This window comes from Loxodonta africana, chromosome 1, assembly GCF_030014295.1.
Source record: "Loxodonta africana isolate mLoxAfr1 chromosome 1, mLoxAfr1.hap2, whole genome shotgun sequence".
Taxonomy (NCBI): Eukaryota; Metazoa; Chordata; class Mammalia; order Proboscidea; family Elephantidae; genus Loxodonta; species Loxodonta africana.
In genome coordinates, this window is record NC_087342.1 from 222,564,180 (window position 1) to 222,576,600 (window position 12,421).

Sequence of the window (12,421 nt, forward strand, 5' to 3'; positions counted from 1 at the left end):
AATAAAATACAAGAAAAACATAAAGACTCAGCAAAAACAAAATCAACAAGAACAAACAAGAGGAAAAGACAATATGTAAAGATAAACTATTCAGCACAAAAAATTAAGTGGAAAAAAAAACTGTCAGCAACACGCAAAACGGACATCAAAATGACAGCTCTAAACACCTGTCCATAATTATGCTGACTGTAAATGGACTAAATGCACCAATAAAGAGACAGAGAGTGGCAGAATGGATTAAAAAAACACAATCCATCTATATGCTACCTACAAGAGACACACCTTAGACTTAAAGACACAGTAAAACTAAAGCTCAAAGGATGGAAAAAAATATAATCAAGCAAACAACAAATAAAAAAAGAGCAGGAGTGGCAATTGTAAGTTCTGACAAAATAGAATTTAAAGTTAAATCCACCACAAAGGATAAGAAAGGCCATTATATAATGATTAAAGGCACAGCATACCAGGAGGATATAAGCATATTAAATATTGACACACTGAATGACAGAGCTTCAAGACACATAAAACAAACTCTAACGGCATTGAAAAGTGAGATAGACAACTCCACAATAATAGCAGGAGACTTCAACACTCCACTTTCAGTTAAGGACAGAAACATCCAGAAAGAAGCCCAATAAAGACATGGAAGATCTAAATGCCACAATCGACCAACTTGACCTCATAGACATACACAGAACACTCCACCCAAGAGCAGCCAACTATACTTTCTTTTCCAATGCACATGGAACATTCTGTAGAATAGACCACATATTAGGTCATAAAGCAAGCCTTAGCAGAATCCAAAATATTGAAATACTACAAAGCATCTTCTCTGACCATAAGGCCATAAAAGTAGAAATCAATAACAGAAAAAGCAGGGAAAAGAAATTAAACACTTGGAAGCTGAACAACACCCTGCTCAAAAACGACTAGGTTTAGAAGACACTAAGGATGGAATAAAGAAATTCACAGAATCCAATGAGAATGAAAACACTTCCTATCAGAACTTTTGGGACACAGCTAAAGCAGTGCTGAGATGTCAATTTATAGCAATAAATGCACACATCAAAAGAAGAGAGGGCCAAATTCACATAATTATTCCTACACCTTGAACAAATATAGAGAGAGCAACAACAATAACAACAAAATCCTCAGGCACTGGAAGAAAGCAAATAGTAAAAATTACAGCAGGATTAAATGAAATAAAGAACAGAAAAACAATTGAAAGGCTTAACAAGATCAAAAGCTGGTTCTTTGAAGAAATTAACAAAATTGGTAAACCACTGGCCAAAGTGACAAAAGAAAAACAAGAGAGGCAACAAATCACCCGAATAAGAAATGAGATGGGCGATATCACAACAGGCCCAACTGAAATTAAAAGAATCATATCAAATTACTATGAAACATTATACGCTAACAAATTTGAAAACTTAGAAGCAATGGATGAATTTCTAGAAACACACTACCTACTTAAACTAACACAAACAGAGGTAGAACAACTAAATAAACCCATAACTAGAGAAGAGATTGAAAAGGTAATTAAAAAACTCCCCCCCCCCCCAAAAGAAAGTCCTGGCCCTAATGGCTTCACTGGAGAGTTCTAGCAAACTTTCAGAGAAGAGTTAACACCACTACTACTAAAGGTATTTCAGAGCATAGAAAAGGATGAAATACTCCCAAACTCATTCTATGAAGCCAGCATAACTCTAATACCAAAACTAGGTAAAGACACCACAAAAAAAGAAAATTACAGATCAATATCCCTCATGAACTTTGATGCAAAAATCCTCAGCAAAATTCTAGCCAATAGAATTCAACCACATATCAAAAAAATAATTCACCATGACCAAGTGGGATTCATACCAGGTATGCAGGGATGGTTCAACATTAGAAAAATAATTAACGTCATATAAATAAAACAAAAGACAAGAACCATGTGATCTTATCAATTGATGCAGAAAAGGCATTTGACAAAGTCCAACATCCATTCATGAAAAAATCTCTCAGCAAAATAGGAATAGAAGGGAAATTCCTCAACATAATAAAAGGCATTTATGCAAAGCCAACAGCCAACAACATCCTAAATGGAGAGAGTCTGAAAGCATTCCCCTTGAGAACAGGAACCAGACGAGAGTGCCCTTTATCCCCACTCTTATTCAACATTCTGCCAGACGAATTAGGCTAGAAAAAGAAATAAAAGGTGTCCAAATGGGTAAAGAAGAAGTATCTCTATTTGCAGATGATATGATCTTATACGCAGAAAGTCCTAAGGAACCCACAAGAAAACTACTGGAACTAAGAGCCCAGCAGAGTATCAGGATACAAGATAAACGTACAAAAATCAGTTGGATTCCTCTACACCAACAAAGAGAACATCAAAGACGAAATCACCAAATCAATACCATTTACAATAGCCCCCAAGAACATAAGATACTTAGGAATAAATCTAACCAGAGATGTAAAAGACCTATACAAAGAAAACTACAAAACACTACTGCAAAAAGCCAAAACAGACCTACATAAGTTAAAAAACAAACCTTGCTCATGTATAGGAAGACTCAACATTATGAAAATGTCTAGTCTACTCAAAACGATCTATAGATTTAATGCAATTCTAATCCAAATTCCAAAAGCATTTTTTAATGAGATGGAGAAACAAATCACCAACTTCATATGGAAAGGAAAAAGGCCGCAGATAAGAAAAGCATCACTGAAAAAGAAGAACAAAGTGGGAGGCCTCCCACTACCTGATTTTAGAACCTATTATACGCCACAGTAGTCAAAACAGCCTGGTACTGATACAACAGCAGACACATAGACCAATGGAACAGAATTGAGAATCCAGACATAAATTCATCCACTTATCAGCAGCTCATACTTGACAAAGGCCCAAAGTCCATTAATTGGGAAAAAGACTGTCTCTTTTAACAAACAGTGCTGGCATAACTAGATAAAACCCACCCACTACATAACTGGATATCCATTTGCAAATAAATGAAACAAGACCCATACCTCACATTATGCACAAAAACTAACTCAAAATGAATCAAAGACATAAATATAAAACCTAAAACAATAAACATCATGGAAGAAAAAATAGGGACTACACTAGGAGCCCTAATACATGGCATAAACAGTGTACAAAACACTACTAACAATGTATAAACACCAGAAGAGAAACTAGATAACTGGGAGCTCCTAAAAATCGAACAGTTACGCTCATCCAAAGACTTCAACAAAACAGTAAAAAGACAAGCTACAGATTGGGAAATAATTTTTGGCTATGACATATCCGACCAGTGTCTAATCTCTAAAATCTAAAAGATACTGCAAAACCTCAACAACAAAAAGACAAATAACTCAATTAAAAAATGGCCAAAGAATATGAATGAGCACATCACCAAAGAAGACATTCAGACAGCTAACAGATACATGAGGAAATGCTCACGATCATAAGCCGTTAGAGAAATGCAAATCAAAACTATGATAAGATACCATCTCACCCCAACAAGGATAGTGTTCATCAAAAAAACACAAAATAATAAATATTGGAGAGGTTGTGGAGAGACTGGAACACTTATACATTGCTGGTGGAAATGTAAAATGGTACAACCACTTTGGAAATCTATTTGCTGCTTTCTTAAAAAGCTAGAAATAGAAATACCGAAGGATCCAGCCACCCCACTCCTTGGAATATATCCTAGAGAAATAAAAGCCCTTACAGGAATAGATATATGCACACCCAAGTTCATTGCAGCAATGATTACAATAGCAAAAAGAAGGAAACAACCTAGGTGCTCATGAAGGGATGAGTGGATAAAGAAATTGTGGTATATTCACACAGTGGAATACTGCAAAACCATAAAGTACAAGGATGAATCCATGAAACATCTCACAACACAGAGGAATCTGGAAGACTTTATGCTGAGTGAAATTAGTCACAAAAGGACAAATATTGTATGAGACCACTATTATAAGAACTCAGAAAAGGTTTAAACACAGAAGAAAACATTTTTGATGGTTAAGAGGGTGGGGAGGGAGGGAGAGGGGTATTCACTAACTAGTGAGTAGATAAGAATTATTTTAGGTGAAGGGAAGGACAACACACAATACAGGGGACATCAGCACAACCAGACTAAACCAAAAGCTGAGAAGTTTCCTGAATAAAACCAAACACTTTGAGGGACAGAGTAGCATGGACTAGGGTCTGGGGACGATGGTTTCAGGGACGTCTAGGTCAATTGGCATAAAAAAGTTTATTAAGTAAGCATTCTGCATCCCATTCTGGTGAGTAGCATCTAGGGTCTTAAAAGCTAGCAAGTGGCCATCTAAGAGGCATCAGTTTGTCCCAACCCACCTAGAGCAAAGGGGAATGAAAAACACCAAAGACACAAAGAAAATATGAGCCCAAGAGATAGAAAGGGCCACATAAACCAGAGACTCCATAAGCCTGACACTGGAAGAACTAGATGGTTCCCGGCTACCACCAATGACTGCCCTGACAGGGAACACAACAGAGAATCCCTGATGGATAAGGAGAAAAGTGGGGTGCAGAACTCAAATTGTAGTAAAAAGACCAGACTTAATGGTCTGACTGAGACTGGAGGGACCCCAGAGGACATGGCCCCCAGAATCTCTGTTAGCCCAAAACTAAAACTATTCCCGAAGCCAACTCTTCAGACAAAGATTAGACTGGACTATAAGACATAAAAGGACACTGTTGAGGAGTGTGCATCTCAGCTTGAATAAACACGAGACCAAGTGGGGAGCTCTTGTCTGCAGGTGAGTTGAGAAGGCAGAAGGGGACAGGAGCTGATTGAATGGACACAAGAAATACAGGGTGGAGAGAAGGAACATGCTGTCACATTATAGGAAGAGAAACCAGGATCACATAACAATGTGTGTATAAGTTTTTGTACGAGAAACTGACGTGAATTGTAAACTTTCACTTAACGCACAATTCAAAAAAAAAAAAAAAAGATTAAAAAACCAAACCCTCTGTCATTGAGTCAATTCCGACTTATAGCGACCCTATAGGACAAAATAGAACTGCCCCATAGGGTTTCCAAGTCTGTAAATCTTTACAGAAGCAGACTGCCACATCTTTTTCCTGAGAAGTCATCGGTTGGTTAGAACCACTGATCTGATGATCTTTCAGTTAGCAGCTAGCACTCAACTGCTGCACGCCCAGGGCTCCATGACTCAGATGAAGGGATATTAAGAGAGATTAAGGGAGACACTTCAAATATGAAGGGATCAATTCATCAAGAAGACAAAAAAAAAAACTTAAATGTGTATGTTCCCAACAGCATAGATTCTAATATGAAGCAAAAGCTCACAGAATGAAGTCTACAGTTTAGTGAAGATTTCAAGATTCCACTTTCAGAAATTTATTAAAAAAAAAAAAAGACAAGTAGACTGAAAATCAAAGGGAATGTAGAAGTTCTGTTTAACTGCTTTCCACAGTGGCTGCACTATTCTCACCAGTAATGCGTGAGGCTCCAATTTCTTCACACGCTCACCAACACTTGTTATTTCTCACGTTTTTGTTTTGTTTTGTTTTTACAAAGCCATAATGTGAAGTGGCATCTCATGGTGGTGGAATATGCTTTTCACTTGTCAAGAACTTCTAGATTAGAATCTCATATCAAGTCAGATAACCTACAAACTCTCAACCTGACAACACCTTTTATTTCCTGCAGGAATGTCTTCATAGAAGCATAGTATGGTATAAGATTGTATTATCAGCTATTGTCAAGTATTGATGTAAGAAAGAGACTAGTCATTTTTTTTCATGTATTTGCATAAGTACTACAGAAGACGTTACCAATTTTGTTGTTCATTGCAGTCATACAAAGAAAAACATGATAAATTTAGGGCTAAAAAAATAATCTGAGAAAGTTTCATGATTCCATTTATTAAATAAAAGCTCAATTATTGTAGCTGCTTTTTGGTTTTGTTTTTTGCCTCTTAGTCCAGGTTTTCTTTTTATGTCAGCCTTCAGTCACTGCAGGGCTCTTGTTCTTTTATCGGAATTGCAACAGTTTTGTGGTCTTATTGAATTTGTCTTTTCTTATTACATTAGAGTACTTCGCTCATATCACCACTGTAATTCTGACTTCGTGTATTATAGTTAATTGCTAGCCTCCACAGACAGTGAGTTTCTTGGGTGCTGAGAACACACCATATCCATTTTGGCATGTCTATCACATAGTGCAGTGCCAGCCACATAAAAAACGGCCAATACATTTTTTTGATTTGCTTCATCTTTGATAGTTGTTGTCTTTGCTAGTTGCCAAGATTAAAAAAAAAAAAAAACCATAAATAGTAATTTTAAGTCAGGTATCTGGAAGAGTGTCAATAGTCCTTGACATTGGACTAGAAAGTCTCATTTTACTGTCTTTGTTTTAGCAGAAGTTAACGTTCTATGCTATTTTTATAAAGAGGAATTTCATAAAGAATACTAAACATCATCGAGACAGATTTAGTCTCTCAACAAAATGTGCAGAACATCTACTCAGTGTAAAGCACTATCATAAGCACTGGGAAGAAAGGATGACTATGGCAGAAATTTAAAGAATAGTGATAATTGGTCCCAACTTCTCTGCATTTCTTAGGAGTATGATAACTCAGGGGAATGGTAGTGAATATGGGCATGTCGTATAGTGTGTCCTTTAAAAAAAAATCTCTTTAAATGCTAAAAGCAAGGATTTAACCACTTGAAATCAGCTTCACTTAGGCAGATCATTTAGGTGGAGGTGGGATAGTGGTGCAGGTTTATTTCCTATAGCGTTCCTTAAGAGAAACTCATCTTGACAGTAAGAGATGCATGCAACCAAAGCCAAAGTTGACATGGAGTCTAAAGAGCTAGGGTGTGTTGCTGTTATTAGGTGCCACCGAGTCAATTTCAACTCATTGCCACCCTGTGTACAACAGAACAAAACACTGCCCGGTCCTGCACCATCTTCACAATCATTGTTACGCTTGAGCCCATTGTTGCAGCCACTGTGTCAACCCATCTCATTGAGGGTCTTCCCCTTTTCCACTGACTCTGTACTTTACCAAGCATGATGTCCTTCACCACAAGCATGATGTCCTTCTCCAGGAAGTCTTTATTCAAGCACCAGGCTGAACTTGCTCCAGAAAATAGGTAAAAGATGATAGGAAATTCATGATTCCAGGGTGCTAGTCCATGTCTCTCCTCTGAGACCTCACAAGTGCCATTTTTCCTTGATACTTTACGTGAAACTCTAGGTAGAATGCAGATAATGTAGTAAGTACTAGTATTTGCTAGCCTCTTTCTTTACCCAAAAAAAAAAAAACCAAACCTGTTGCCTTCAAGTTGATTCTGACTCATAGCGACCCTATAGGACAGAGTAGAACTACCCCATAGGGTTTCTAAGGAGCAGCTGGTGTATTCAAACTGCTGACCTTTCGGTTAGCAGCCAAGTTCTTAACCACTGTGCTACCAAGGCTTTACCTTACTGGATAGTAAATGATTATTTCATATCTACACTTCCCTAGAATCAAGGATGGCAAAACTTTGTCTTGCTTATTTTGGACACATAAACAAGTATGTGCCCCCACTTGAGCGTTCTCTTTCCTATTGCTTTTGTTCTGTTCACAGCACTTATTAATAACTGAAATTATCTTATTAATTAGTTTTTTTTAGTTGTTATTTATGCCTCTGCTATAATGTAGGAGACCTGGTGGCTGCTAACCAAAAATTTGGCAGTTCGAATCCACCAGCTGCTCCTTGGAAACCCTATGGGGCAGTTCTACTCTGTCTTATAGGGTGCTATGAGTCAGAATCAACTTGACAGGCAATGGATCTTATTATAATCTAAGATTTGAGAAACCAGGGGTCTTGTCTATCTTGTACATGTTGTTATTGGCTGCTGTCAAGTCAGCCCCTGACTCATGTCAACTCCATACATAACAGGATCGGACTGTTATGATCCATAGGGTTTTCACTGGTTGATTTTTGGAAGTAGATCACCAGGTCTTTTTTTGTAGTCCATTTTAGTCTAGAAGCGCCATTGAAACCTATTTAGCATCATAGCAACATGGAAGTCTCCATTGACAAGTAGTGGCTGTGTTTAAGGTACAATGGCTGAGAATTAAGCCCAGGTCTCCTGTACAGGAGGTGAGAATTTTACCACCAATGCACATAGTTTCTGCTAAATAAATATTTATTGAATGAATGAATGAATCTGATCCCTTCCTACTTTAAAATATCTTCAAAGGATAACATTTTAACTTTCTAATGAACACTAAGGAAGTTATTTTGTGTTTTTTTTACCCTGAAAGCTACTGAAAAATCCTTATCTTTTAGCTAGTGTTGGTTCTTTTTTTCCCCTTGTTCTATTTTTCTCAGAATAGCTTTCACATATTTGAATTTTTTTTTCAGTCCAAGTAATTTCAGTTCCCTTAGTCTTCTTTCTTGAGTTTTGTGCATTAATATTCTAACAATGTAAATGTCTGGTTCTCTGATGAAACCTTTTCAAGTTTTCCACTTTGCTCTAAATTTTAGAAACTTGGAAAAGTTTCTAAAAGTCTAAAGCTATGTGAATAATGCTCTGGCCACTGTTGAATGCTATGAATTTTCATTTAACAAATAAGTGGGTAGGTTGATGGCTTAGAGCAATTTGTTTCTTTTATCTTTTTTCTAACGAAAATTAAAATTTTATTACTAGTATACACATGCATGTAGAAATATTAAAGTTACACTCCTTGTAGTCATAATTTTCTATTTGCATCATTTTTGAATGGAAATAAAGGTGGTTTAATGTTTCCAGACTTTTTACCCCAGACCCAGTGCCGTCGATTCGATTCCCCCAGACTTTTTAAATGTAGTGAAATAACCTTTAAATATGTGAGTAATCACAAACAAATGTTTTCTTCAACTCCTAATTGACAATCCCTTTTTGTCCTTCCTTCTCTTTCATCAGTTTCAACAGTATGATGTTCAATTTGTTGGGTGGCCTCTGACACCTGGGCTGCAAAAATTCAATCAGTGGCAGCTGGCGTTATAGAACTGCTCATGGCATGCAGGCTTCCACATTACTTTTGAAGCACGGTCTTCCAGAGAATCTAAAAGAGATTGGGGCCCATTTCATGAATATCTTTAGAAAGTGATTTGCTCTGCATGTAGAAAGACTCATAGTAACACTATAGAGCAAAGTAGAGCTGCCCGCATAGGCTTTCCAAGGCTGTAATCTTTACGGAAGCATATTGCCACGCTCTCTCCTTCGGAGCGACTGGTGAGTTGGAACCGCTAACCTTCAGGTTAGCAACTGAGTGCTTAACATTGTGCCACCAAAGTTCCTTGTAGAAAGACTACCATTATGTACTAATAAGGCTTCTGATATTAGCTATATACCTTCTGGTATTAAATAAATTATATGAAAAGGAGAGAAGAGTTTTCTGAGACTCGTAGCTCATTCATTCCGCTGTTTTGCGAAAAATGAAAATCTGTCCTGGGTTTTACCCTTTTATCAAAGTCTTCAGTGCATGACAATTTTTTAGTGACTAGAATCTGAAGATTTATGGATATAAAATGTACACGGCAGCTAGTTCCTTTGACAAAAGGGAAAAGGAAAATCTTTTCAGCGTGCAAAAAAATGAATCACTGAGGTATCTTATTATCTGAATATTATTTAGTGTTGTCTTGGTGGTTTCTTTACCTTTCTTCTTTTGTTTGCATGGAGGCTTGGGTACACAAAGGATTCCTGTGTAAATGAGGAGAATGGCCTACCAACCCAGTCTCCCCCGGCTCTATTTATTTGAAACCACCACACGATTGGCTGTCCTTGTACACTGTCAACAGCTCCAATCTAGCCGTTTCTTTCTTCCACACTCTCTGTGGCTACCTAAATCATTTGCTTGGCTTTCGAATTCTTTCATAACTTAGTCTTGCACTATCCAAATTAATTTCCCATTAAATTTCCAATGCATATTCTCCTCTTTTTTTTTTTTTATTCTCCTCTAGTGCGCTACACCCTAAGGTCGTTGTCTTGGTTATCTAGTGCTGCTGTAACAGAAATACCACAAGTGGATGGCTTTAACAAAAGAGAAATTTATTCTCTCACCAAAAAACCCACTGCCATTGAGTCGATTCTCACTCATAGTGACCCTATAGGACAGAGTAGAACTGCCCCGTAGGGTTTCCAAGGAGTGCTGGTGGATCTGAACTGCTGACCTTTTGGTTAGCAGCCATAGCACTTAACCACTACGCCACCAGGGTTTCCTATTCTCTCACAGTAGGCTACAAATCCAAATTCAGGGTGTTAGCTCCAGGAGAAGGCTTTCTCTGTCAGCTCTGGAGAAATGACCTTGTCATCAATCTTCCCTTGGTCTAGGAGCTCCTCTGCATAGGAAACTCAGGTCCATAGGACACGCTCTGCTCCCAGCACTACTTTCTTGGTGGTATGAGGTCCCCCACTCTCTGCTACCTTTCCTTTCCTTTTATCTCTTATAAGATAAAAGGTGGTGCAGGCCACAACCGAAGGAAACTCCGTTTACGTTGGATCAGGGATGTGACCTGAGCAAGGGTGTTACATCCCACCCTAATCCTCTTTAACATAATCTAATCTTGCCTCATTAACCATGGGCAAAGGATTTACAACACCTAGGAAAATTATATTAATCTAATTTCTAACCATCCTAGAGACATAAAATCTTGGCATCTTTTCTACTTGGAAGAAAAGATCTTCATAGACTCTTTCTCTGTTCTTTTTATCTTCATTTTCACAGCAGAAAAAATTAATCCAATCCACTCTTTACTCAAGACAGAGCAATCATGGCAGCTTACCAAAAAAAGCAAATCTGACCATTTCCTTTCCTATTTAAAAACTTCTGTTAAATGCTCCCACTATCTTTTAGTTCCTCTTACCAACATGCTGTCTTTTGCCTTTGGGCCTTTGAACATACTGCCCGTGCCTAGATCACTTTTCCTTTCTTTCATTTAGCTAGGTCCAATATACCCTTTCAATCTCCACTAAACCTCCCAGCAGTAGGTTAGGTCTCCCTGATACATCTACTCCTGATCGGGTTATGGTGGGGAAATAAGAATCTATAAAATCCATCACACGTTATTATCACTGTTTAACTCCCTGTTTTCCCCACCAGCCTCTGTGCTATAGGCCCTCGTCTGCCTTCTTCACAGATGAATTCTCTATGCTTAACAGAGTCTGGCACCTTGTATAAAATAAACATTTGAATGAATGAATGATTAACGTGTGAGATCACGAAGACTGGATTTTCCAACCTCCATTTTCTCTACTTTTTCACAGTTCTCTGTATTTTGAAGCCAACTACTTTGTAAAGGTTAATTTGCATCAAGTAAAAAATCCTTCTGCTAACCTCATTCCAGCACATTCTAATGATAATAAATAAATGAATGCCTTTTATGGTCTGAAACTTCTAAACTCAATTTTAGTATTTTTAGAACAATTTTTAAACATATATAGCAGCTTCTAATAATTAGAAATACATACTTTAAAGTTAAATATATACTCAAAATTCAAGAATAGAGACAGAACATATTTGGGCAGATTATTAGATGTTTTAATCTGCTTTGCATAATGCCTATTAATAACATTCAGTCTATATACCTATTTATTATTTTTTAATTCTGACTTTTGTTATTAATTATAAAATCTTAATGAGTACATTAAAATAATAAATGAAATTCTTGAATTAATACATTTTGGTATTATAATCAAAAGAGAAAAACAGGTTATTTCAATTGCCTCATATGCTGGACCATGAATAAGGAAGACCCAGGAAGAACTGACGCCTTTGAATTGTGGTATTGGTGAAGAACATTGCATATACCACAGTCCACCAAAAGAACAAACAAAGCTGTCTTGGAAGAAGTACAACCAGAATGCCTTTAGAAGCAAGGATGGTGAGACTACATCTCACGTACGTTGACACGTTGTCAGGAGGGATCAGTCCCTAGAGAAGGACATCATGCTTGGTAAATAGAGGGTCAGTGAAAAAGAGGAAGATTCTCCAAGAGTGGTCTCAAGTATAGCAATGATTCTGAGGATGGCACAGGACCTGGTAGTGTTTCGTTCTGTTATGTATAGGGTCAGTGTGAGTTGGAACTGACTTGATGGCATCTAACAACAAGATTTATAAATAATTTTCTCTTTTAACTCTGATGATAACTAAGTACTGAGTTATTAAAAGCGATATTATCTTATAATAATATACACACATTTCATTCACGCTCGCATTATTCTATCTGCCTGAATAAACCTGTCACTTTTAATAATGTGCTCACTATTTCAACATCATCAATTATTTCCAGCTAGTAGTGTGCCCTATAAAAGCTATTAAATCAATAACCACACAGCAAAAGACTAGAATAAATCCATTTTGAATTAATTTAGAGAACAATTGATAAAGCAAT